Genomic DNA, 24,921 nt, shown 5'->3' with positions numbered 1-24,921 from the left:
AACTTATTTAAAATTAGCCTTTTATACTTAATTGTAATGATAATCATAAAAATTATTTAAAATGTATCTCATTAAATGTGAGTGATTTTACTCCAGATTGATTTCAGTATTTATACCCAAATAAATTCTTGATCTATTAAAGATGCAGGTAGCAATCACTTTCAAGGTACGTGAGAAACATTGGAATCTTGGATTTTTTTCCCCTTTTTTTCACATATTACTAGTTTATTCAGTCATGAATGTTTTAATAAGCACCCTGAGCATATTGAACTATTTTATGTGTTCAGCCTATAAGCTAGAAGAAATCGTGGCCATCTTCTTCCCCTTCCATGAACAGATTGTTAATAGGCTTTTCATTTCATTTCTCGCTACAGTTGCTTTGTGTGAGCAATTTCTCTTTAATAAGCAAAATAAAGTAATGATTACTATTACGGTTGAATCATGAATAAGTTATAATTCCAGAAGAATTGTTGTATACATAGGATGAAATTCAAAGAGTTACAAGAAAATGTTTCATTTAATAGATTAAAGAAATTGTACATATACATGCTAGGTTCACCAGTTTGGGATTAGCCAGTATTTATTTTATTTATTTTATTTTGTCACAACAATATATGTAGGTATCATACAAAAAGATTATATAGTAAATAAACACATATATGGGTAAATATAAGGAGGTATATATATAGGAAGAAGAAAAGAAAAACAATAGGACAGGAACGGTAGGCACGTTTGTGCACTTATGCACGCCCCTTATGGTCCTCTTAGGAATGGGGTGAGGTCAATAGTAGAAAGTTTTTGGATAAAACTTTTAGGATTATGGGAAGAGACCACAGAGTCAGGTAAAGTATTCCAAGCACTGATGATTCTGTTACAGAAGTCATATTTTCTGCAACAGATTAAAGCGGTTGGCATTAAGTTTAAATCTATTAGTTGCTCTAGTATTATTGCAATTAAAGCTGAAGTAGTCTTTAACAGGAAGGACATTACAATAGATGATTCTGTGAGTTAAGCTTAGGTCTTGTCGAAGGCGACGGAGTTCCAAGTTTTCTAAGCCTAGGATTTCAAGTCTGGTGGGATAGGGTATTTTATTGTTTACAGAGGAATGGAGAACTCTTCTTGTAAAATATTTCTGGACACGTTCAATTGTATTGATGTCAGAGATGTGGTGAGGGTTCCAAATGGGAGAGCTGTATTCTAGAATTGGTCTAGCAAATGTTTTATATGCTCTGGTTAGTAGTGTGGTGTTTTTGGAAAAGAAGCTACGCAAGATTAGGTTTACAACTCTTAGAGCTTTTTTTGCTATGTAGTTGCAGTGGGCTTTGGCACTTAGATCATTTGACATGAAAACTCCAAGGTCTTTGACGGGATGGGTCATCTGTAAGGTAATGTCCATCTAGTATGTATTTAGTTTTTGGGTTCTTTTTTCCTATATGTAAGACTGAGCATTTGCTGGTTGAAATTTGGAGCTGCCAATTTTTAGACCAAGCGGATAGATGATCAAGGTCGTTTTGAATGATAGAAGTATTGTCTGTGGTGTTAAATAGTTTGACATCATCAGCAAAAAGAACACAATTACTTGAGATGTGGTCACAGAGATCATTAATGTATAGTATAAAGAGTGTTGGTCCAAGGACGCTGCCTTGAGGAACGCCACTCTTGACAGGAACAGGATTCGATAAAACATTGCCAATTTTGACCACTTGTTGTCTGTTAGACAGAAAAGCAGATATCCATTTGTGGAGGGGTCCTGAGATGCCATAGGATGTTTTTAATTTTTTTAATTTATTTTTATTTATTTGATTTTTATACCGCCCTTCTCCCGAAGGACTCAGGGCGGTGTACAGGCAAAATAAAACAGATAGTACAATATACAATTTAAAATGCAATAAAAAAACTTATTTTAAAATTGGCCTGAAAAGTATACAATGAACTAAAAACCCCATTTAAAATTAGTTAATAAGAATTTAAAATTTAATAAAATTCAATTTAAGCCAGCCCCGCGCGAATAAAAAGATATGTCTTCAGTTCATGACGGAATGTCCAAGGTCAGGTATTTGGCGAAACCCGGGAAGTTCATTCCAGAGTGTGGAGCCCCACAGAGAAGGACCTTCCCCTGGGGGCCGCCAGCCGACATTGCTTGGCGGACAGCACCCTGAGAAGTCCCTCTCTGTGAGAGCGTACGGGTCGGTGGGAGGCATGTGGTAACAGCAGGCGGTTCCGTAAGTACCCAGGCCCTAAGCCATGGAGCGCTTTAAAGATAGTAACCAAAACCTTAAAGTGCACTCGAAAGGCCACAGGTAGCCAGTGCAGTCTGCGCAGGAGCAGTGTTATATGGGAGCTACGCGGAGCTCCCTCTATCACCCGCACAGCTGCATTCTGGACTAACTGAAGCCTCCGAGTGCACTTCAAGGGGAGCCCCATGTAGAGAGCATTACAATAATCCAAGCGAGAGGTAACGAGCGCATGAGTGACCGTGCACAAGGCATCCCGATCAAGGAAGGGGCTCAACTGCCGAACCAGGCGCACCTGGTGGAAGGCCCCCCTGGAGACGGCCGTCAAATGATCTTCAAACGACAGCCGTTCATCCAGGAGGACACCTAAGTTGCGCACCCTATCCTTTGGGGCCAATAACTCGCCTCCAACAGTCAGCCGCGGCTGCAGCTGACTGAATCGGGGAGCCAGCATCCACAGCCACTCCGTCTTGGAGGGATTAAGCTTGAGCCTGTTTCTCCCCATCCAGACCCGTACGGCTTCCACGCCCCGGGACAGCACTTCAACAGCTTCATTGGGGTGGCCTGGGGTGGAAAAGTACAGCTGGGTGTCATCCGCGTACAGCTGTTATCTCACCCCAAAGCCACTGATGATCTCACCCAACGGCTTCATATAGATGTTGAACAGAAGGGGCGAGAGAATCGACCCCTGCGGCACCCCACAAGTGAGGTCCCTCGCGGTCGACCTCTGCCCCCCTGTCAACACCGTCTGTGACCGGTCAGAGAGATAGGAGGAGAACCACCGATACACGATGCCTCCCACTCCCAATCCTCCCAACCGGCGCAGCAGGATACCATGGTCGATGGTATCAAAAGCCGCTGAGAGGTCTAATAGGACCAGGGCAGAGGAATAACTCCTGTCTCTGGCCCTCCAGAGATCATCCACCAATGTGACCAAAGCTGTCTCCGTGCTGTACCCGGGTCGGAAGCCGGACTGGAACGGGTCTAGATAGACGGCTTCATCCAGGTATTGGGGTAGCTGTCGCACCACAGCACTCTCTACAACATTCGCAAATAAGCAAAGGTTGGAGACTGGACGATAATTACCCAAAATAGCTGGGTCCAGGGAGGGCTTCTTGAGGAGGGGTCTCACCACCGCCTCTTTCAAGGCGGCAGGGAAAACCGCTTCCAACAAAGAAGCGTTGATAATCCTCTGGAGCCAGCCTCGTGTCACCTCCTGAGTGGCCAGTACCAACCAGGAAGGACACGGGTCCAGTAAACATGTAGTGGCGTGAAGCCTCCCCAACAACCTGTCCACGTCCTCGGGAACCACAGGGTCAAAATCATCCCAAATGGACTCAACAAGACGTGTCTCCTCTCCCTCGCTTGGATCATCCCAATTTCGGTCCAGACCATTCCGTAGCTGAGCGATTTTATCGTATAGATAACCACTAAACTCCTCGGCACGTCCCTGCAACGGGTCATCCCGCACCTCCTGATGAAGGAGGGAGTGGGTCACCCGAAACAGGGTGGCCGGGCGGTTATCTGCTGACGCAATGAGGGTGGAGGCGTATGAGCACCTCGCCTCCCTCATTGCCACTAGGTAGGTCCTAGAATAGGACCTAACTAGTGTCCGATCAGCTTCAGAATGGCTGGACCTCCAGGTGCTCTCTAGACGTCTTCTCCGGCGTTTCATCTCCCTCAGCCCCTCGGAGAACCAAGGGGCCAGACGAGATCTGCGCCAGGTCAGAGGTCGCAAAGGCACGACACGGTCCAAGGCCCCAGCCGTGGCCCGCTCCCAGGCCGCGACTAGTTCCTCAGTCGTGCCGTGGGCCAGATCCTCAGGGAATGGCCCAAGCTCCGTCAGGAACCTCTCAGGGTCCATCAGGCGCCTGGGACGGAACCACCGTATAGGTTCCGTCTCCCTGTGATGGTGGATGGCAGTTCGGAAGACTAGTCGAAGGAGAAAATGATCGGACCATGACTTCGGTTCTGTTACTAAATCATCTAGTTCCAGATCATTTAACCACTGTCCAGAGATATAAATCAGGTCCAGTGTGCCTCCCCCCATGTGCGTGGGGCCATCATTTACCTGAATCAGGTCCAAGGCCGTCATGGAAGCCTGGAACTCCCGAGCTGCAGTCGATAGCAAGCCAGCCGATGGCAAGTTGAAATCCCCCATGACTATGAGTCTGGGGGTCTCAACCGCCACGGAGGCAAGTACCTCCAACAGCTCGGGCAGGGCTGTGGTCACGCAGCAAGGAGCCAGGTACGCAATCAACAAGCCCAACTGATTCCTATGGCCCCACCTCACATAGAGGGATTCACAACCGGCAATCTGAGGAACAGTGGCCTCACTACTCTAGATCTTCCTTAATGACAACCACCACCCCCCCACCCCTACCTTGGGCCCTCGGCTGATGAAATGCTCGGAAACCTGGAGGGCACAGCTCAACGAGGGGAACCCCCCCTCCGGACCCAACCAGGTCTCTGTAATGCCCATAAGGTCCGCGGACTCCCCCTGAATAAGATCGCAAATCAGGGGGGCTTTATTAGCCACAGACTGGGCATTACATAACATCAACCGAAGATCCAGGCTCTGAGGATCATGGCCGCCTGAGGAACGGGTAGGGACTGAGGGGCCGGAGCACGTGATCACCTTCAAACATCGAGCATGTGCTCCCAACACTTGATACGGCCCCCCCCTCCGCCATATCTGCCTCTCCCACTTACCGTACAGATTGAACAGCCCTCTAGTCCTGGAACAGAACCCTCCCCCCCTGCCTTCAGACCAGATGTAATAATGTCGCGAACAAGCACAGGGGCTGGATCCCTCCCCGACGGGTTCTCTCCCCTACCCATCATATGTTAGTTTTAGGAGAAGTTTATTGTGTACTACTGAGTCCAAAGCTTTGCAGAAGTCTATGTAGATTGCATCTATTGATTTGCCTTGATCGAGATTTGAAGTCCATATGTTTTTGCAGTGGAGAAGTTGTAAGTTACATGATAATTTTTTCCTGAAACCAAATTGTTTGTTGGAGAGTAGGTTGTTAGTTTCTAAGTGTGAGGTAATGGATTGGTTGATGATAGATTCCATGACTTTGCAGGTGACGCAGCAAAGGGAGATCGGTCTGTAGTTTTCGACTAAGCTGGGGTCTCCTTTTTTGAAGATAGGGATGACTGTGGCTAGTGACCAAAGTTTGGGAAGAGAATTGGTAGTGAAAGCTTTATCAAAGATAATACTTAGGGGTTCTGCTATATTAATGGAAAGTTTTTTTAAGAAGTATGCACATAGTCCATCGGGTCCAATAGAAAGCGATGGTTTTAAGTTGTGAAGAGCTTTTCCAACATTGTCTTCTGTGAAAAATAAAAAATAAAAAAAATAAAACAAGTTCATTCTCAAAAGGAAGTAAATGCTCAATCTTCTGTTCCTGCTGATCCTTATTAGACTTGCCAGGATGAATAGAATAGAGATTAGAATAACAGAGTTGGAGGTCTTCTAGTCCAACCCCCTGCTTAGGCAGGAAACCTTACACCACTCCAGACAAATGGTTATCTAATCTCTTCTTTAAAAAGTCCAGTGTTGGAGCATTCACAACTTCTGCAGGCAAGTTGTTCCACTTATTAATTGTTCTAACTGTCAGGAAATTTCTCCTTAGTTCTAAGTTGCTTCTCTCCTTGATTATTTTCCACCCATTGCTTCTTGTTCTACCCTCAGGTGCTTTGGTGAATAGCTTGACTCCCTCTTCTTCGTGGCAACCCCTGAGATATCGGAACACTGCTATCTCTTCTAGTCCTTCTTTTCATAAGACTAGACATATCCAGTTCCAGCGACCGTTCTTCATATGTTTTATCCTCGAGTCCAATAATCATCTTTGTTGCTCTTCTCTGCACTCTTTCTAGAGTTTCAACATCAACATGAAGAGTTTCATATCTGTTAAGAGGCCGTTGGGACATTGTTAATAATTGATAAGAGTGGGAAGTTGCCTTGTTAGATTTTATATATCTACTGCGCATGTCCAAGATGGCGGCCGCACCGCTGAACAGCTGATGCGGCGATGGGCCTATTTCGGGCCAGACCGGGTGGGGGGTCTTTTGACAGCTTGGACCCCGCCGGTAGGTGAGAGTCCGTGAGTCGGAGGATGGGCAAACTGAGGCGGGCGTCTCCGGTACCCTTGGGAGGAGTCCCGGGCGCTCTCCTCCGGGTGCGGCCGACGATGGCGGCGGCGGTGGCGGCGGCGGCGGCCCGGCCTTTTCCAGCGGCCGGGCCTTTTCCAGCAGCGGCAGCGGTCCGGCCTTCTCCAGGCCGGGCGGCAGTGGCCCGGCTTTTCCAGCGGCGGCAGTGGCGGCGGCGGTGGCGGCCGGTTTTTTCCGGCGGTTTTCCGGCGGCGGTGGTCAGCGGCCTGGCTTGGCCCTGCTTAGGAGGCCTAGAGCCTCTCCCTTTGTCCCCTCGCCTGCGGTGCCGGTGGTGTGAGCAGCCTGGCCTTATCCAACAGTGGCGGCGGTGGCGGTGTCGGTGGCGGTGTCGGTGGCGGCGGCGGCCTGGCCTGGAGGCTCTTTCTCCCCGGCAGCGGTAGTGTCGGTGGCGGTGTCGGTGGCGGCGGTGGCGGCGGCCTGGCTGGACCGGCTTGGCCAGGGCCTAGCCTGTTGGTGGTTGACTGGGTCCGTGAACTGTGGCATGACCCAGCAAACCCGGTGGGTGAGTGGCCTATTCCAGCTGGAGGCCTGGCTTAGCGGCCACGAAGAGGCCCGACGGTCGCCTTCTTTGTCATCTTGAAGGCTGTCCACGGGTCCAGGGACGCCTCGCTACCATCTAGAGGACGCCTATAGACCGTCTATGGGGCTTTTGAGTCCTTTGCCCCTCCCGGACTTTTGGAGAGATGCCTCGTCGGTGGAGCAGCTTGGCCCATTAGGCGCGTGTTTCGTCCTCTTTGTCAACTTGAAGGACGATCACGGGCCATGTAGGCACCTTTTTTACCATCTCTGAGGATGCCCATGGGCTGGCTGCAAGGGGATCGTCTGAAGACCTTTGGTCCCCAGCTGGGGGGATTTGAGGATGGTCCTGGACAATCCTAGCTTGTCTACTGTAGGACTATATCCTCTCCCCCCCCCCTCGTGCCCATAGACCACCCCTCGGGACTGGAGATGAGGGGTTGGAGCTCTGACTGAATCATGGCGGTCTGTTCATCTACCGCCCAAGACCTATATCCCGTCTGTCTTCTACTCGGAACCACTGGTGCGTCAATTTCCATCTTGACAGGTCCAGGATGGGTCCGTTTGCCGGACTTTTATCATGCGGACATTTACAGCGGTTGACCTTCTTGCCCTGCGAGATTCCCCTCTCTCGCGGGTCTGGCCCCCCACATTATCGAGGGCCCATCTTGAGGACGGGTTTTGGAACCCCGAGAGATGGCATGCCAAAAATAGGAGACTCAGGGGATTTTTAATTAATTATTTTAATAGGGTTTTAAAGGGAATTTTAATGGGAATTTTAAGGGAGGTGGAACTGACGGGTCTGGGTTGGAGGGGAGGGTAGTGTCGGGTGGGGGTGGGAGGGTTAGGGTGGGAGAGGGGGGTAGCCCGTCGGGAGGGAAACCAGTTCCAGCGCATGCTCGTGGCGACTATCAAATGGGTTCGGAGGTTATGGGGGGGGGAGTGTGTTCCTTTGTCTGAGGGTGAGTCTATTTGCACGGTAAGTGGGAGGCAGATATGGCGGAAGGGGGATCATATCGACATAGGGGGTCACGCGTTCGATGTCTGCAGGCGATCGCGTGCCCCGATCCCCCTGACTTCTCCCGTTCCCCGGATGGTCAAGACCCTCAGAGCCTGGGCCTACGTCTGATGTTATGCAACGCACGGTCCGTGGCCAATAAGGCCCCCCTAATACATGATCTGATTCAGGGGGGTGCCGCGGATATTATAGGCGCACGGAGACCTGGTTGGGCACTGAAGGGGGTGTGCCCCTGGTCGAGATGTGCCCACCGGGTTTCTGTGCATTCCATCAGCCGAGGGCCCAGGGTAGGGGTGGAGGGGTGGCGGTTGCTATTAAAGAGAGTCTAGAGCCGAGGGAGACCACTGGACCTCAGATCGCCGGGTGTGAATCCTCTTGTGAGGTGGGGTCATAGATGTCAGATGGGCTTGCTGGCCGCGTACCTGGCTCCTTGCTGCGTGACAGCTGCCCTGCCCGAGCTCCTGGAGGTGCTTGCCGGAGTGGCAGTGGAGACCCCCAGACTGTTAGTCATGGGGGACTTTAACTTGCCACCTGCCGGCTCGCCATCGACGGTAGCTCGGGAGTTCTTGGCCTCCATGACGGCCTTGGACCTGACTCAAGTAGTGGATGGCCCCACTCACATCGGGGAGGCACACTGGACCTGATTTTGTCTCTGGTCAGTGGTTGAGAGATCTGGACTTAAAGGAAATAGTCATTGAACCTTTGTCATGGTCAGATCACTCTCCTTCGCCTGGACTTTCTGACCGCTACCCAACACCGCAGGGAGACGGAACCATTACGATGGTACCGCCCCAGGCGCCTGATGGACCCAGAGAGGTTTCGGACGGAGCTTGGGCCACTTCCTGAGGGTCTGGCTCACGGCACGGCAGAGGAACTAGCTGCAGCCTGGGAACGGGCTGCGGCTGGGGCTTTAGACCGTGTCGTGCCTTTGCGGCCTCTGACCCGCGCAGATCCCAACCGCCCTTGGTTCTCCGAGGAGCTGAGGGGATGAAACGCCGGAGAAGACGCCTAGAGAGTTCCTGGAGGTCCAGCCGCTCAGAGGTTGATCGGACACTAGTTAGATCCTATACTAGGACCTACCTAGTGGCACTGAGGGAAGCGAGGCGTTGCTACGCCTCCCTCATTGCGCCGGCAGATAACCGCCCAGCTGCCCTGTTCGGTGACCCGCTCCCTCCTTCACCAGGGGGAGCGGGATGACCCGTTGCGGGGACGTGCTGAGGAGTTTAACGGTTATCTATACGATAAAATCGTTCAGCTTAGGGACGGTCTGGACCAAAATTGTGGCGATCCAGACGGGGTATCTGAGGGCGGTCTTGGTGATGTTGTTTGGGATGAGTTTGACCCTGTGACTCCCGAGGACATGGACAGGTTGCTGGGTAGACTGAATGCCACCACGTGTTTACTGGACCCGTGCCCCTCCTGGCTGGTGCTGGCCACTCAGGAGGTGACACGAGGCTGGCTCCAGGGGATTACGAGTGCTTCCTTGTTGGAGGGAGTCTTCCGCCGCCTTGAAAGAGGCGGTGGTGAGGCCCTCCTCAAGAAGCCTTCCTGACCCGCTGTTTTAGGTAATTATCGTCCGGTCTCCAACCCGCTCGGCGAAGGTTGTAGAGAGTATGGTGGCATATCAGTTTCCCCTGCACCTGGAGGAAACTGTCTATCTGGACCTGCTCCAGTCCGGCTTCCGACCGGTTACAGCACTGAGACGGCTTTGGTCGCGTTGGTGGATGATCTCTGGAGGGCCAGGGATAGGGGTTATTCCTCTGCCCTGGTCCTATTAGACCTCTCAGCGGCTTTTGATACCATCGACCATGGTATCCTGCTGCGCCGGTTGGAGGATTGGGAGTGGAGGCACCGTTTATCGGTGGTTCTCCTCCTATCTCTCCGACCGGTCGCAGACGGTGTTGACGGGCAGAGGTCACCCGCGGCGCCTCACTTGTGGGTGCCGCAGGGTCGATTCTCTCGCCTTCTGTTCAACATCTATATGAAGCCGCTGGGTGAGATCATCAGTGGCTTCGTGTGAGGTACCAGCTGTACGCTGATGACACCCAGCTGTACTTTTCCACACCGGCCACCCCAATGAAGCTATCAAGTGCTGTCCCGGTGTTTGGAAGCCGACGGGTCTGGATGGGGAGAAACAGGCTCAAGCTCAATCCTCCAAGACGGAGTGGCTGTGGATGCCGGCATCCCGCACAGTCAGCTGAGTCCGCGGCTGACTGTCGGGAGCGAGTCATTGGCCCCGATGGAGAGGGTGCGCAATTTGGGTGTTCTCCTGGATGCACGGCTGTCTTTGAAGATCATTTGACGGCCGCCTCCAGGAGAGCTTTCCACCAGGTTCGCCTGGTGCGCCAGTTGCGCCTTTCTAGACCGGGATGCCTTGTGCACAGTCACTCACGCCTTGTGACGCCTCGCCTGACTACTGCAATGCTCTCTACATGGGGCTCCCTTGAAGGGCATCCGAGGCTGCAGTTGGTCCAGAATGCAGCTGCGCTGGTGATAGAGGGAGCCCTCGTGGCTCCCGAGTGACACCTATCCTGCGCAGGCTGCACTGGCTACCTGTGGCCTTCCGGTGCGCTTCAAGGTGTTGGTGAACGCCTTTAAAGCGCCCATGGCATAGGGCCGGGTTACTTACGGGACCGCCTGCTGCTACCGAATACCTCTCACCGACCTGCGCCTCACAGAGAGGGACTCTCAGGGTGCCGCCGGGCGCGACGGTGTCGACTGGCGACACCCAGGGGAAGGGCCTTCTCTGTGGGGGCTCCCGCCCTCTGGAACGAACTCCCCCCAGGACTTCGTCAACTTCCGGACCTCCGAACCTTTCGCCGCGAGCTCAAAACTTACTTATTTATCTGCTCTGGACTGGGTTAGTTTTTTTAAGTTATGGGTTTTTAATGGGTTTTATCTCTAAATTTTAATTGTGGCCAATTCAAATAAGTTTTTTACTAGTATTTTAATTGTATCTATAATGTATTTTCATTTTTTACTTGGCTGTGAACCGCCCTGAGTCCTTCGGGAGAAGGGCGGTATACAAATTTAAATAATAAATAAATAAATAAATAAATATATATATATATATTTGCTTTCTTGCAACTTTTTTTCTTTTTAGTTTGTGTTATATCTACCATTGTAATTAAGCATTCTAATGAAATTATTATAAAACAAAATAAAAAGACCTTGGATCTTGGATATAATAATGGAAATACTACTATGATGAGAAGGCCTGTCTTTATCTCCCTCCTCCTATTTACATAGCAATGCATGATCTAAACATCTATTAAACTGGGAAGGAAGATATAAAATATACAATTCCAGAATGTTGGAAACTCTATAATCCTAACATTGAATACTGAAAATTTTGATTTAATGGATTCCCATTTAGCAAACTTTGAAGGCAACAAGCTACATTTCTGTCTGGAAATTCCTCTGAAGTCTTGTAAATCAGAAGTGGCAATATAAAGCAACTAAATTTATGTGAATTTTACATCATTTGCAATTTAAAAGTTGGGAGGAATGAACGCAGCTCCCCCCAATTTGCTCCATTAAATTAAACTTTCACTGAGATAATCTGGAGAGAACTATTTTTCCAATTTAGCAGGAGTAATAGGAAGTTTATATAATGTTAGGGTTAGGATTTTGGGTCAAACCTTTCAAGTGCAGTTTCAGTTCTCACTCTCGTTTATCATTCTGAAAGTTTTATTAATACATACCTGTATAAGTTTGCCCATCGTGGATATTAAAGTGAATTTTTTACTTTTTATTCTGCTGGAGAGAAATACTAACATAATTGAAATCTGGAAGAAAAATGCAGAAATCGGGTTTTATATTGGTATCAAAAATCATAATATTAAGAGAGAGAAAACAGGGAAACATGAGAATATTGGTTTAAATTCAACCTATTAGAAAATCTCCACAGGATGAAGAGTTGGGGAGAAGTTTGCATTTGCACAATTACATTACTTTTTTCATTTGTTCTCTGCCAATGCATATAGTCCATCAGAGCAAATATGTATGAAAAAAATGATTATCATAATTAAAAAAAACGATGGAAATTTTTAAGATTCACTAGTTGGGATGCAACTATTTTTTTCCCTCTCCATGTCCCTTCTAGTTTGTTAAAACCTCACAGGAACCCATATTTCATTCAATCCAAATGATAGTGAATGGCTTATTGTGGGGTGGGATGGTGTTACCTGCTTTGAAGAACATTTCAAATCAACATGAAGCCACTGGATGAGGTGATTTATTGGCAGCTAATGATTTCATCAGCATATTGAGGCTACTCAGTTACACATCTTTGCCCAAGATTATCTATAACACAGGGGTCAAACTCGTGGTGTCATGTTGCTGACACGTGACATTTGGCAACGTTTTTTCCCTTCGTGGAGCTGGGGTGGGTGTGGCCTGAGCATGACGCATCCAGTCCTCGGGCCATCAGTTTGACACCTCTGAACTATAAAGAAACTGTTGAGGTTCTCTGGGCCCTGCAAGCGGTAAAGATCTGGATGGGAGGAAAAAACTCTAACTCAACTCTAAACAAGACTGAGTAGTTTTGGGTTTTAGCTTTCTCCCAAATTGTGGAAAGTTTTCAGATAGCAGATGAAGTTGGTGTGAAATCGTGAAGCAGTAAAGTCTAAGTAACTCCTTCCACAAATCCATCTCATAGATCAGTTGTACTCATTTCTAGATCAAGAGACTCTCTGAACAGTCATTTCTTCCTTAGCAATTTTCTGATTGGACTACTGAAGTGTGTTCCATATGGGCTACCTTTGAAGAGCATTCAAAAACTGCCCTTCACACCACTCTTTTTTGGTCTTCCTTTTTATACCACAACAGTTAAAGTAAAGTGAAGTCAAATTTATTTTTAACGTTTTATTCATTTTCTAGGCTTAAAACCTGTTTTTGTGTCTGACAGTGCACGGTTTCTCCAAGGTCATCTCTTTGACTATTTACAGGAATAGCTGTCATGCTGAAGTTCTTAAATCCCATCCTGCTGGAGGCCCTTAAAAGTCTGCCTTTTCCTGCAGGTCTTTTCAAAATATTCATCAAGCCTCCTGTATATTTTTGCCTTAGTTGATTTAACCTTTTTAACCAGCATCCTTGCCTCGGTTTTTAAATTGTTTTTATATGGACATCTCTGTATTCCTGCTTGTTAGACATCCAGAATTGTTTGATTAGGATAGGCAACCAAATAAATGCTCCCAAACAATTAAGAATTAAGTAGATAAATAAGTGACATAAAAAGCAAAACTCAACTTCTGGTTTTGCTTCATACCGATTGGCCCAGCGCCATCAAGTTCATGAACTATATACTATCTACAGAGATGATATCTGGAATATTTGTGCCTATGGAGAGGTGAGTGCAGGGGTGGGATTCTACCAGTTTGGACTGGTTTGGAGAACCGGTAGCTCCAACAATCAGCTGAGAGCGAACCAGTTCGCCCCAACGTTCAGATGGGCCCACTCGCCCTCCCACGCTATTTTCTGACCTTCTTAGGAGATTTGTGCAGTAGAGCAGATTGCTGTGCAAATCAGCTGTGTTACTCCTCTGAAGAAACCAGGAAGTGAAGATTTCTTGAAACTGCACGCGCACGCAGTGCGCACGCACAAAAATTGAGTGATCACCGAACCAGTTGTTTAACTGGGAGGATCCCACCAGTATTGTGATAGACTACAGTGAAATGGCTGTTTTCCAGGAAGGAAGGAGCATATTCCAAAACAGCCTGAAGTTTAATAGGAGGCAGAGAAAAGTTAAGGATAGGTACTCCCTAGAATCTGCCAGGGCATATTTGTTAGTGTGAGAGTAGTACAGGTTTAGTCTAGCAATTTTCTGTCAACTTGGTGTGAGCCATGGGTGGGTTCCACTTACCTTTGCTACCGGTCGCAACGGGAGCACACATGTACTCACGCTCACTTTGCTCATGCGCGGCGCTTCTCCGCATGTGCAGAGCATCTGTGATGACATCCGGCAGGGGGGATCCAGACCAAACCGCTGGTGTGAGCAAATAAAGAACTTATTTTCACTGGATTGTTCTATGTCATTCTTGGGCTGGGCCTGACCAAGTTAGGGAACTGGAGTACCTTAGATCTAAGTATTGACTTAAGGGTTGTTGTTTTTTTAATGTGTTCTTATTGTCTATGGAGATTCTCAGTCATCCAGGTCATAATTACTCCAAAGGTGCTTTTTCAAAAGGCAATTGGACTTTGTTTTTCCTTGAAGACATTTTGCTTCTCATCCAAGAAGCTTCTTCAATTCTGACTGAAGCTTCTTCAGAACTGAAGAAGCTTCTTGGATGAGAAATGAAATGTCTTCAAGGGGAAAAAAAGCCAGTTACCTTTTGAAAAACCATCTTTGGAATCTATTCTTAAGTTTTACTATTTCTTTTTTATAATTCAATCATACATATGTTTACTTAGAAGCAAGTCTCATGAAGCTCAGAATGAATTATTGGCAAAGAAGTATAAACAAGATTGTAACTTGCAATGAAATAATGAAGTAACCATGACCTTAACCCTTTCCCCCCCCCCTAGGAATCTAAACTATATTGCTCCTGGTTGTGAGAAAAAAAGTGGTTGAAAGAAGTGATTCCCACTGATGATTGACAGGAAACAGCTTTTTCATACAAGATACTTAGCTTTATAGAATAGTAATCTTCTTTCTACTCAGAATGCGCATGCGAGTAATGGCGGTAGCGTTTTAACCTCGGTGGAGACGGCGGCTGGGTGTTCCCGGGCCGAGATGCCGTTCTGCTTACCGCTGGGCTGCTTGGCCTCCGGCTCCAGGTTTGTGATCATGCTGGCAGCCGAGAGCGAGGTCTTTAGACCTTGGTGGGTTCTCGGCTGCTGAGTGCGGAGTCGGAGTTTTCGGATGAGCAGCGGATGGCGGCGGCCATTTTGGGGGTGAGGAAACGTTCCGACCTGACTCAGCTGTTTCTCGGCTGTTTCTCGGCCGCAGGTAACATCAGCGGCGATGTGGTGGGCTGTTTGGGACGGAATCCTCAAGGGCCCGAATATCGGCCGATCTCCCCAGCTGACTTTCGGCCATGGCTTGCCTTTGCCGCAATTTCCAGCAGCAGCATGTTTTCTGGCCGCATTCTCCAGCAGCGGCATATAGGCGGCCTGGCCTTGAATTTCAACAGCGGCACGCTGGTGCCTTGGGCCCAGCGGTATTAATGGCAGCTATAGTGGCTGGCGGCATGGACGGCATTGATGGCACCGGCGGTATTGAGGCTTTGAGGCTTTGAGGCGAGCGTCGTTCCATTTGACCACCGTGCTGCATGAGCCCCTATCCCGTGACGGGGCTAAGCCGGGAATCTGAGAGAGACCTCTTCATCTTGGCAGCCGATAACTGAGGGGATATTACCATGCCAGCTTCCGAGGGAGAGGTCACTGGACTTGGCTGGACCTCCGGACCCTTTGGTTGTTTCTGGACCCTCTGGACTTGGGCGGGTCTTTTTGGTCCCACGGATTTCAACGGATTATGGGTTGGTATCCTGGCCTGTCTTTTTTTTCCATCTATGATGAGGATAGGGGTGAAGCAGACAATATGGTCGGTCTATGATTTCAAGACCCGATGCTACGTGGCACTGACCCGGGGACTATTATGAGATCTGTTGCCCTACGGGAGATTGAACTTGCCCAAATGGATTACCATCTTATGTCGGGTCTTGATGAACTATCAGAATGAGTGCAACATCTACGCCGGTTAGGGACGGACTCTTCTGCTGTTTTATCTGTTATTCTTCCATGAGATATTCGTCTACCGAGCTATTACGACTGCGAGGTTCCCCCGCCTCGCAGGAATGGCCCTCCAGGTTATCGAGGGCCTACCTTAACGAAGGGTCTTGGGACCCAGAGAGGTGGCATGCGGCCAAGAAGAACTTCTGGGGATTTTTAATTAGGTTTTTAAACAAGGGTTTTTTAAAGGGGGGAGGGATATGACGGGTGGGGGAAAAAACCCGTCGGGGAGGGACCCAGTCCCTGTGCTTGTTCGCAGCACTATGGCATCTGGTCTGAAGGCAGAGGGGGAGGGGTTTGTTCCAGGATTAGAGGGTCGTCCAATCTGTACGGTAAGTGGGAGAGGCAGATACGGCGGAGGGGGGGGTGGCGCATCGAGTGTTGGGAGCAGGTGCTCGCTGTTTGAAAGCGATCACATGCTCCGTCCCCTCAGTCCTTACCCGTTCCTCGGGCGGCCATGATCCTCAGAGCTTGGGTCTTCGGTTGATGTTATGTAATGCTCGGTCTGTGGTCAATAAAGCCCCCCTGATTTGTGACCTTATTCAGGGGGAGTCCGCGGACCTCATGGGCATTACGGAGACCTGGTTGGGCCCAGAGGGGGGGGTCCCCCTTGTTGAGTTGTGCCCTCCGGGTTTCCAAGCATTTCATCAACCGAGGGCCCAAGGTAGGGGTGGAGGGGTGGCGGTTGTTATTAGGGAAGATCTGGAGCCGAGGGAGGCCACTGTTCCTCAGATTGCCATTGTGAATCCCTCTTTGTGAGGTAGGGCCATAGAAATCTGTTGGGTTTGTTGATCACGTACCTGGCTCCTTGCTGCATGACTACAGCCCTACCCGAGTTGTTGGAGGTGCTTGCCGGGATGGCGGTTGAGACCCCCAGACTTATAGTCATGGGGGATTTCAACTTGTCATCGACTGCAGCCCGGGAGTTCCAGGCTTCCATGACGGCCTTGGACCCAGTTCAAGTAACTGATGGCCCTACGCACATAGGAGGAGGCACACTGGATCTAATTTATATTTCTGGACAGTGGCTAAATGATCTGGAATTAGATGATTTAGTAACAGAACCGGTGTCAATGTCAGATCATTTTCTCCTTCGCCTGGACTTTCAGACCGCCACCCACCATCGCAGGGAGACGGAACCAATACGTTGGTTCCGTCCCAGGCGCCTGATGGACCCCGAGAGGTTCCTGATGGAGCTTGGGCCATTTCCTGAGGATCTGGCCCACGGCATGGCTGAAGAATTAGTTGTGGCCTGGGAACAGGCCGCGGCTGGAGCTTTGGACCGTGTCGTGCCTTTGTGGTCTCTGACCCAGCGCAGATCTTAGCCGGCCCCTTGGTTCTCCGAGGGGCTGAGGGAGATGAAACGCCAGAGAAGACGCCTAGAGAGTACCTGGAAGTCTAGTCATTCCAAAGCTGATCGGACACTAGTTAGGTCTTATTCTAAGGCCTACCTAGTGGCAATGAGGGAGGTGAAGCGTTCTTACACTTCCACCCTTATTGCGTCGGCAGATAACCGCCCGGCCGCCCTGTTTCGGGTGACCCGCTCTCTCCTTCATCAGGAGGTGCGGGATGACCCTTTGCAGGGACGTGCCAAGGAGTTTAGTGGTTATCCATACGATAAAATCGCTCAGCTCCGGGATGGTCTGGACCATAATTGGGATGATCCAGGTGAGAGGGCGGAATCGCGTCTTGTTGAGATCGTTTGGGATGAGTTTGACCCTGTGGCTCCCGAGGACATGGACAAGTTGTTGGGGAGGCTTCACGCCACTACATGTTTACTGGACCCGTGCCCTTCCTGGTTGGTGCTGGCCACACAGGAGGTGACATGAGGCTGGCTCCAGGGGATTATCAACGCTTCCTTGTCGGAGGGGGTTTTCCCTGCCCCCTTGAAAGAGATGGTGGTGAGACCCCTCCTCAAGAAGCCTTCCCTGGACCCAGCTATTTTGGGTAATTATCGTCCGGTCTCCAACCTTCACTTCGTTGCGAAGGTTGTAGAGAGTGCTGTGGCGCGGCAGCTACCTCAATACCTGGATGAAGCTGTCTATCTAGACCCGTTCCAGTCCGGCTTCCGACCCGGATACAGCACAGAGACAGCTTTGGTCGCGTTGGTGGATGATCTCTGGATGGCCAGAGACAGGGGTCATTCCTCTGCCCTGGTTCTGTTAGATCTCTCAGCGGCTTTTGATACCATCGACCATGGTATCTTGCTGCGCCGGTTGGGGGGATTGGGAGTGGGAGGCACCATTTATCGGTGGTTCTCCTCCTATCTCTCTGACCGGTCGCAGACAATGTTGACAGGGGGGCAGAGGTCGGCCACGAGGCGCCTTACTTGTGGGATGCCGCAGGGGTCGATTCTCTCACCCCTCCTATTCAACATCTATATGAAGCCGCTGGGTGAGATCATCAGTGGCTTTGGGGTGAGATACTAGCTGTACGCTGATGACACTCAGCTGTACTTTTCCACCCCGGGCCACCCCAACGAAGCTGTTGAAGTGCTGTCCCGGTGTTTGGAAGCCATACAGGTCTGGATGGGGAGGAACAGGCTCAAGCTCAGTCCCCACAAGACGGAGTGGCTGTGGATGCCGGCACCCCGATACAGTCAGCTGCAGCTGCAGCTGACTGTTGGGGGCGAGTTATTGGCCCCAAGGGAAAGGGTGCACAACTTGGGTGTTCTCCTGGATGAACGGCTGTCGTTTGAAGATCATTTGGCGGCCATCTCCAGGAGGGCTTTTCACCAGGTTCGCCTGGTTCGCCAGTTGCGCCCCTTCCTTGATCGGGATGCCTTATGCACAGTCACTCATGCTCTTGTTACCTCTCGCTTGGATTATTGCAATGCTCTCTACATGGGGCTCCCCTTGAAGTGCACTCGGAGGCTTCAGTTAGTCCAGAATGCAGCTGCGCGGGTGATAGAGGGAGCTCCACGTAGCTCCCATGTAACACCACTCCTGCGCAGACTGCACTGGCTGCCTGTGGTCTTTCGGGTGCACTTTAAGGTTTTGGTTACTACCTTTAAAGCGCTCCATGGCTTAGGGCCTGGGTACTTACGGGACCGCCTACTGTTACCTCATGCCTCCCACCGACCCGTACGCTCACACAGAGAGGGACTTCTCAGGGTGCCGTCCGCCAAACAATGTCGGCTGGCGGCCCCCAGGGGAAGATCCTTCTCTGTGGGGGCTCCTACCCTCTGGAACGAACTTCCCCCTGGTTTACGCCAAATACCTGACCTTCGGACCTTTCCCCGCGAATTGAAAACGTATTTATTTACTCGCGCGGGGCTGGCCTAAGTTTTTGTCATATTTTAAATTCTAAATTTTATATTTCTAAATTTTATATGAATTTTAACGGGTTTTTAGATTTTAAATGTTTTAAAGTTTCGGCCAACTGTATAATAAGTTTTTTAATTTTGTTCTTAATTGTATATTGTTTGTGTTTTTTATTCTGGCTGTACACCGCCCTGAGTCCTTCGGGAGAAGGGCGGTATAGAAATCTAATAAATAATAATAACAATAACAATAACAATAATAATAATAATAATAATAATAATAATATGGGCCTCTCTCAAAGTTCCTCCCAAGGATTTTGTGTGATTCAGATAGGTTGGGATCAGTGTCAGAGTTTCCAATCTGCTTGACTTATTACATCAGGCCTGTCAAATTAGCAGCCCGCCGGCTGGATGCGTCACGCAAAGGCCATGCCCACCCCAGCTCCACAAAGGCAAAAAATGTCACGATACATCATGATACTTCACATGAGGTGATCGAAAGTTTGACACCCGTGTATTATGTTATCCAAGGAGGTTTTGCTGGAGGGGAGGGGAGCGGGTTGAGGGATCCTGTGCCTAAGGAAGAAAAATATATTCTTTTCCACCTACAAATGCAGGTGTGAGAGTGTTTACAGTACTATCAATTCAGTTGCCTGCAGCTCTGTTTTAACTCCCCCCAACTAATAGAGTGCATCAGAATAAATCTTTCAAGCTGTGATTCAGCGACTGAGCCCTTAAATTGTGAGCAAAATATATTTCAGATGTTTCTGATATCTGAAATGCATGCTAAGATTAAATGGAATCTGCTGCCTTATACTTACTATGAAAGGGGTTGGGTTGGTTTGATTTAAATTCCTGTTGGTACCCTCAGAATGTTTGGATATAAAATATCCAAAAATTTATGTCTAGATTTATCCTCAAATCAACTTTGTTGGCAAATTTACTATTGAAATATCTCACAGGACGGATGGAATATATTCATAGATACTATTTGGACACACTTTTCAATTCTCTTGAGATTTCCGCAGCAACTAATTAAATAAGGTTTCATTGTTCCTAGCATTCTAGGAAACATCCATAATATTCATGGCTTCTTTCCTACAGAGACTCTTTCAGAATGTTTTGTTGGGCAAGCTCCAAAAATGGACCTCTCAATTTGGCCTCAAGTCATATTTGCTGGAAATTTTACTACATCTCACAACATGAGTAAAATATCTCCATAGCTACTGACTGGAAATGTTTTTCAACTCTCCACAGAATTCATAACTTCTTTCCTACAAAGACCCTTTTTATTGAATATTTGTTTACTGATACTTATTTATTTCTATTAGGACTCTTTTTTATGATTTGAATAAGGGACACTGTTTCGAGGAACTGTAATATACTATGAACAATAAACTTATTTTATGTAATTTTGACTTAAGCAAGGAACTTATATTGGATTTCTTTTTACATAGATTGTTTTATTGTATTATCATAAAAGGCAAGTAGTAGTATATCATTTGAATACAGTGGCACACAGTCAACTGGAGATTATTAGCACATTAATGTTTAATAACGTAAGTTAAAGATTAAAAAAAACTTATATCATTATTAGCTAAGATTTCTAAAATGTTAATGTTGATAAACCTAACACTGCTTAAAGTTTACATTTAAAACTAAATTAATAAATAACTGCAAAATATATTAATTTATTGTTTATATAATAAAGGATATTTTTCTTCAACTTAATTCTTAATATTCTCAACTACCGTATATACTCGAATATAAGCCGATCCGAGTATAAGCCGAGGTCCCCAATTTTACCCCAAAAAACTGGGGTAAACTGGGGACTCGAGTATAAGCCGAGGGTGGGAAATGAGGCAGCTACCGGTCGGGAAACCTCCTCCTCGGCCGAGAAGGCTGGCGGCTCCCGCCCGCCCTCTCACTGCACCGGCAGGGCTAAAGCAAAAGCCCGCCAAGTTGCTACCGCCGGTATAATGTGAAAAAGAAAAAACTGAGAGAGTCAGATATACTCAGTATAAGCAGGGACGTTTTTCAGCACAAAAAACGTGCTGAAAAACTCGGCTTATACTCGAGTATATACGGTATATTGTTACTATATTGTTTGTGCATATAAAAAAAAACAAAGTAAAATTACAAAAAGTTTTTTTTTTCAAAAAAGCTAATTATTTTCTAACTTCCAATTTAGAAATCCCTTAGAAACCATGTTGTAATTATTTATATTTGCCATGCTGCATAATATATTGTATATGTGGGAAACATTCTTGTTAGAATTTGGCTCAAATTCTGTTGTGAACATATGCTTTTCATTTTACAATTGCTGTATATTCTCTAAGTTTAAGTTCCCAGTCAGATACCATCACAACTGTACCTTTCTTTCAGTATATGGAAAAATTTCATTAAATTGTAATGAGTTTTGCTCATTTTTTTTTCTGAGATTGTACCTAAGGAAAAAAGTTGTAATTTCATTTTGAATTGAATTTCCAAAATTTCTGCATTGTAGTATGTATATCTTTTCAATACTTTTGAGGATTTTTGCATGTTTATCATGTAAAACATCCCTTCTGTTTCATGGCATTTTTGACATTTATTACTGCACAATTTATCTATATTGGAGATAATGGATGGAGTTATGCACCATCTATAAAGCATTTTGTACTAATTTTCTTTTGGAAACTGTCTTGAAGTACAGGTAGTATCCATTTTATTATTGTTCTTTATTTGTTTTATCTCTAGCTCATATCTAAGTAGGACTTTATACACCCACCCTAACATATGGTATCGGCTTTATATAAACAAACATATTTGATATAAGCAAATATATCAAACTATGTGTTTTTTCTTAACAATCTTCCCTTGTTCCTAGTTGTATTGAATTTCATCAGACTTGCCAAATCTAACTGCATATTATGAATTTTGGAGACAACAAGAGGTTTTGATATATCATGATATATCATGACCAATAGCACAATTTAGCTAGATATAGATAAAGTTGCTTACTGCCAACTTCTTGCAGAAATTTTGATAAATGTTAGTCATCTGCAACTTAGTTCTATTCAGATGCATTAGACTACAGCCCCATAAATTTCAGCTAAAATCATGCTGTAATAACAAAATATGCTGGAGGGCACCATTTTGTTAATAATGATGGATGATTATAATTGTCAGTTGCGTGTATAAAGTAAGTTTAGATTCTTACAGAAAGGATTTGCCTGAAAATTTTTACCGTATTTACTATAGGCCTTATCTCCTGGACTAAAGGATTGTATAACATGATAATTAACCTCTAACTGGGATTGGCAGAATTACCTTGATGCCACAGAGGAAGTTGGTAATGGAAGTCCATTAAATGCATAGGCTGAGAAACCTGGACAAATGCAGAATAACTAGGAGACCTTAAAATGAACTGAACAGAGAGCTGGAACAGAGGCCAGCTGGATCAAAACAAATGTAAAATCATAATCAATATGTTAGTGCAAAAGAATGAGGGCAAACACAGACGAAATAAAATGCCAACTTTTATTTCTTCCAAAGAGGGCAAACTAAAAACCATAATTTACAGAGACCTGCACATATTATACTAATAATGGAAGCTAGCTAGTTATATCTTTGTGTGCAGTTTCTAGCATTATATGAACCTTACAAAATTCTTATTGAGATTAAGGACATGCTGTGCTAAAGCATGAAGAGTTTTAGCTTAGGAAGACAGCGTGATGTTGCTTGTGAATCTAATGCCAAAATGATAAAAGTGGTTGATTAAAGCAAACTGTTCGGTAAGAACTTCCTTAGAGACAGTCAAACCAAATTGCGGATATATCCTTACTGTTGCTTGATCTGCCATTGCAAATGGTAATAAAAACATGCCGATTTAATTTAGCACTTTAATGGTTTGCAATGAAGTTAGGAGAGATTAAAACAACGGATTAAAAAAAAACCCTCTTTAGAGAAATTGTCACACCTTGACCACTTTAATGCTGAACACATTGCTGATTTCCAAAAGCATGCCAAACATTTGCATGTCACATAATTTCTTGTCAGACTTGCTTATTTTACTGACATTTTTGCACAGAACGTTCTTGCAATAATTTAGTACCCAAAGAATCAATCAATAGATTGTTTTTCAACAAATCAACAAAAATATTATCCTGGAATAAACATTGCCTGAACATTCACCTGAATTTAGATCTGATCCGTCTTTGTTTCAGTTCAGGAATGTGTTAGATTTTACTTGGTTTCCTTTAATAATTACATCTTAAAGACAGTCACTGTCTATGTGCACCCATAATACTTTTTCTGATTTGCACATCTACTTAAAATGAAAAAAAAAATCCAGTTGAGGTTATTTATCATTTGAATAATAAATAATAAATAAATGTGATATGTGCAATGCAGTGCCACTTTCTGGTGTATCATTTAGACAGAATGGAAGTAACAACAGAATAATTCTATTTTCCTCTCCCATTCTACTCATATTCAAAATTAGGATATGCTGTTCCTGATTAAGCACTACGTGGAACTATAGCTATAATTACTTTTCTGCAGTGCAGAATTATTGGTTTCATTCAGGGAGGAAATCCAGCAGGTTGTGACAGGTTCTGGAGAACCAGTAGTGGAAATTTTGAGTAGTTCAGAGAGCTGGCAAATACCACCTCTGGCTAGCCCCAGAGTGGGGTGGGAATAGAGATTTTGCAATATCCTTCCCCCAAGAGTGGGGAGGGAATGGGGATTTTGTAGTCTCCTTCCCCTGCCACACTCACCAAGCCACACCACACCATACCTACCAACCCACGCCCACAGAACCGGTAGTAAAAATATTTGGATTTCACCACTGGTTTCATTGTATAACTTTTTTTTTCTTATTTTTTGCCTGCCTGGCCAGATATAAATGAGTTTTGTTCCAGACAAAACTCCATAAGAGTAAACATTTCAGGTTAACATGCATTACAGGTAGTCCTTGACTTACAATCATTCATTTAGTAACCATTCAAAGTTACAACAGCGATGAAAAAAAGTGACTTATGACCATTTTTCACAGTTACGACTGTTGCAGCATCCCCATGGTTATATGATCAAAATTTAGACATTTAGCGACTGGCATGTATTTATGACAGTTGCAGTGGCATGGGTTCATGTGATCATCTTCTGATATGCGACCGTCTGACAAGCAAAGATAATGGGGAAGCCAGATCCACTTAACTGTTACTAATTTAACAGCTGCAGTGATTCACTTAATGACTGGGGCAAGAAAGGTCATAAAATGGGGCAAAATTCACTGAACAAATGTCTTGCTTAGCAACAGAAATGTTGTGCTCAGTTGTGCTTGGGACTAGCACAATAAAGGACTACCTGTACCTATATAACAGTACGCCTACTACTTTTTATTAGCTTGCCCTTAGGTTTAAATTACATGATACACAAGACACATAATGTGAATTCATCTTAAATTTCCATTGTTACTGAATCACCAATGGGCATTCAAGAGACTGTGAGAGACTATGCGAATCAGGTGATGGAGGAGGTACCAGAGTGTACCACAATGTGAGAAAAGATGCCACAAACCAGGGATAAAATCTACTTACCTTCCTTATCGGTTCAGAAGTGCACGCGCCGTGCGTGTGTGATTGTTTCGCTTGCACGTGTGCCTGCATCACATATACACACAGACCTTCTGTGCATGCGCAGAAGGTAAAAAACACATTACTTCCTGCTTAAAACTAGGAAGTAATGACGCCCAGGTGGGTGGGCGGAGCTTTGCTCTGCCATCGCTACTGGATCGCCGAACTACCAGCCACGATCACTACCAGATCACCCCATCCAGTCCGATCCAGGAGTATTTCACCCCTGCCATAACCTCTGTATAAGAACTGTGTAAATAAATGTCTCGAGGTGCCTCCATTTAATTAGCTTGCTATAAGTCTGGCTAGAAATTTAGTTTGATGGTTTTCAGGATTTTAGATTTAAATGTGATTAGCATTAAAACT

General features: G+C 46.4%; 1 long non-coding RNA gene across 1 annotated transcript in view; it reads right to left on the bottom strand.

Moving 5' to 3' along the window:
* LOC131196015 (uncharacterized) overlaps positions 1–24,576 on the bottom strand; it is a 33,547-nt gene extending 8,971 nt beyond the window's left edge. Inside the window, exons 1-2 of the long non-coding RNA XR_009154603.1 lie at positions 24,520–24,576; positions 11,649–11,732 (exon numbers count right to left, since the gene is read on the bottom strand). This is a non-coding gene — a long non-coding RNA (uncharacterized LOC131196015). The remainder of the gene's footprint in view (positions 1–11,648; positions 11,733–24,519) is intronic.
* Between the last annotated feature and the right edge of the window lie 345 nt (positions 24,577–24,921).

The sequence above is a fragment of the Ahaetulla prasina genome, chromosome 3, assembly GCF_028640845.1.
Source record: "Ahaetulla prasina isolate Xishuangbanna chromosome 3, ASM2864084v1, whole genome shotgun sequence".
NCBI lineage: Eukaryota > Metazoa > Chordata > Lepidosauria > Squamata > Colubridae > Ahaetulla > Ahaetulla prasina.
This window is presented reverse-complemented; position numbering and strand designations above follow the sequence as displayed.